Raw genomic sequence first — 3,919 nt, 5'->3', positions numbered from 1 at the left:
CTAGGGAGGTTGAGGACACATGTATCACGTAAAGGGAAGGAAAAGGTAAATCAACCTTTTATGCTTGATCTCTCAGAAGTCACTCATATGGTCTCTAGTGTGTCAGTCCATTATCAGGTAGGTTAGATGTAGGGACACATATATCATGCAAAGGGAAGGAAAAGGTAAATCAAGCTTTTGTGCCTGATCTGTCAGCAAGTCACTCATATGTAAATCTAGTAGCTCTAAGTAGAGCCTTGATAAGGAGCTTGGCATTCTGTCAGTGTGATTACTACTAGTACAAGGAGAATTAGGGTTTTTTTTAAGGACACCTAGAAGTGATCCAGGTGTATGTAGGTCTCTGAGTGTTAGATACCCTATTAACAGGTTTATATATGATAGATATATAACTGGTCATTATGCTTACATGGTTAAAGTAATATATGAATTATAGCCCACTTGATTTTAGTATAGGCACTTGGAAATAAAAAATGGAAAGATGCTATATAGACGAGGGAGATGGCATCATTGGATGTGAAAGCAACATGGGATATAGCTCCTTTGTCTAAGAAAAAGAAGGTAATTGGGTATAAGGTTAAGTATGACTTGGATATAAGGTTAATTATGACTTGGATGGATGAGTTAGCAAGGATAAGGTAAGATTGGTTTGCCAAGGGTTATGCATAGACCTATGGGATTGGCTATGAGGAGTCATTTATCCCATCGGTTGTTTGCAAGAATGGTAGCATGAGAGTTGTCATTGCTATGGCTGCAGTAAAGGGTTGCTGGTATTTACATGAAATTGGATGTAAAGAATGCTTTCTTGCATGGTGTAAGAATAAGTGTACATGATATGCAGCCACCGAGTGTACGAATAAGTGTAAAGAATGCTTTCTTGCATGGTGTAAGAATAAGTGTGCATGATATGCAGCCACCGAGTTATGAGAGTGATGCACACTTAGATTATGTGTGAAGGTTACATAAAGCCTTGTATGATTGAAGCAAGCACCTTGAGCATGGTCAAACAAGATCAAGGAGTATCTTGTTACCATTTAATTTGAGATATCCAATATAATGGTGTTATCATGATGCAAAAAGGGCCTCCAGGTAGATATGAATCTTGATTTAAGCTTCAACCACATCATGAAAAGAGTTACCCTACCCATGATTTGGAGCTTTTGGTAGTGTTTTATGTACTTAAGCTCTGGAGGAATTACTTGCTAGGACGTAGATTTTAATTAACTTCTAATTACAAGAGCTTAAAGAGTTCAATTTTTGAATTAAATTTCATCCCATAGTAAGGAAAATGTATTAGTTGATACTCTTAGTCATTAAGATTTTAGTATGGCCATCTCTATACCCTCTAATTCCTTATTTTTAGTGAATTATGAAAACTTTAATCTCTAATAGCAACAGAGATCAAAATCTTGAAGGCTTTACCTTGGAGGATGATGCCGATTTTATCATAGAAGGCTATGCATTCCCCATAATGGAGAGATTAGAAAAAAGATTCTCTCTGAGACACATGATAATCCTTTAGGGACACCTAGGTTATGCAAAGAGCTATGCTTCAGTTAAAGGAGTTTCTTTTGGCTTGGTTTAAAGAGGGGTGTATTGAATTATGTAAAGCAATGCAAATCAAAGCTAAAAGAGTTAAACTTCTAGGGAAGATTCATCCCTTAGAAATTCCACAAATGAAGTGGGAATATATCAAAATGGACTTCATCAATGGGCTCCCAACTATATAAGGTGGATGTGATTCCAACAAGATTGTGGTGGACACATTAACTAAGGTAAATAAGGTAGCCGGGTTCTTGACACTACCCCATATCTTTGTAAGAAAAATAGTAAGACTTCATGAGTTACCTCATTGCATCATCAGTGACATGGATAATAAGTTCACTTCTCAGTTTTGGACCACTTTTATTTGAGGCCACTCACTTAGATATGAATATTGAGGCCACTCACTTAGATATGAATATTGGCCTATCATCCAAAGATAGATGGGCAAACCGAGAAAGGATAAATCAAGTTATTGAAGATATGCTTAGAGTTATTACACTCAAGAACCTAAGAAAGGGTTCAAATTTCTGCATTTGATAGAGTTTGCTTATAATGCGTCTAGGACTATCCCCTTTCAAGCCTTGTATATGGGAAATGATACATTAAAACTTTTGTTGAGATGTCAAGCTCAACGTGAGCTGACACTTATGAGGTGCCTGCATGACCGTTCGGCATTTAGATCACTGGTGGGTTTGGTAGCTGGCACTGATATATCTTTGCCAAAGATTCTACAGCAGCTGGACTAAATCGACTAGTCCACACCTACCCACTCCTCTTAGCGTGTTCACATTATGGACCGCTTGTATATACTCTATTATGTGTGTTAGTCACTTTATCTTCTTTGTAGACCTCTTTTGTTGTGTGAAGAAGAAGAAGAAATTTCAGCCTCTCACCGTGTGTGTTCTCTTCTAGGGTTTGCGTGAGTGTGTGTGTGCTTTGCAAGAGCTCAAGCTCTCTTCTCCCTTGCATCTTTTCATGGTATCATAGCGTGGTTCATGCTAAGTACTGAGCGGCAAGCAAGAGAAGCACACGAAGCCGTACGAGGGTAAGAGCTTCACCTACTCTTCCCCCTTTGTGTTGGCTATTACACCCTTGTCGGGAGCTCATCGGGAGGCATCGGCAAAAACAAACACCGATTAAGGAGCTTTCTTCGTGGGAGCAGAGCTACAAGGCTACTATAATTTCTATTGGATAGAATTTCTAGGGCTAAAAATGCGTTTCGGGTGCGTTTCGATTCTCTGCAGAATTCTGTTTTTAGAACTGTAGGAAGGGCGATTGGTTGTGCATACACTTTGTGTACTGCAAAGAGGTCTCAAAGTTGCAATTTCTGAATCTTGGAATAGGCAACAGGGTATTCGATACAAATGTCCTAGGAAAAGAGCACACCTTTGAACTGAATGTATTGCTCATTGTGATCATGCTAGAGTGTTATACTTTGGAGGAGCATCATGACATCTTCTTAAGCCTGAACTACTGTTTTAACACCTCTGCAAACATACACTTCTATTCAGTGAAGTTCCATATGTCAGCCCAGACTGAGATGCCCTTTTTAGAGAGTTTTTGAGCCATCTTATACGATTGCAAGGGGACGTAGTCCTAACATACAATTGACATCCAGATAGAATCCTGATGATAGATGCATGTTGTCAGCGTGATATTTTCATTGAGCTTTAAATTCATTTTGACTCTGTTCTAGGATGACCAGAGTCTTTTGACCAGAGGGCTACCCTTTGGCTTGATGAGGATTTTGCCAAAGAACAGGATCAAGGCCGGTAGATTTTTCCACCTATCACATTCTTGGACGACAGAGAAGAGGGAGGAATCCCTATGAAGAAGTAAGGCACATTCCTCCAAAGGGTTCATCAGGCTTCTTATCATCCATTTATTGGACCTCCTATCTGCAAGTTCAACTAAATCCAGGATACTTAGACCCCTGCTGTTATTCGGTAGGGTACAGTATTTCCATGCTACCTTTGGGATCTAGATTCTGTCTGCAGCATCAATAGACAGAATTCGGATTCTGTCTGATTCTCCCCCAGAGAAAATATCTACAGAGTGTCTCGAGCGATTTGAGCTCAGCTTATGATGGTCTCCAGTAGGAGAGAGGAAGAAGATAGTTGTAGGAATTAAGATGTGCTTCAAGACCACTACTCTGTCAGCTAGGCTGGATTGCATGCCTTTCCACTTGGCAAATTTCATTTTGACTTTCTCCATCCCCACGACCACCTTTGATGCATGATGACCCCAAAATCCCATCAAAATACCAAGCAACCTAAATATTGTTCCTTCTTGTATACATTGAGATCCCTGATCATTCAACCATTGGGGAGGGTCCCTCAGAAGGGTTTTGATACCAACCAGATGTAATGCAAAAAGT

This window comes from Cibotium barometz, chromosome 6 (assembly GCF_041138505.1).
Source record: "Cibotium barometz isolate CiBa-2024 chromosome 6, ASM4113850v1, whole genome shotgun sequence".
NCBI lineage: Eukaryota > Viridiplantae > Streptophyta > Polypodiopsida > Cyatheales > Cibotiaceae > Cibotium > Cibotium barometz.
This window is presented reverse-complemented; position numbering follows the sequence as displayed.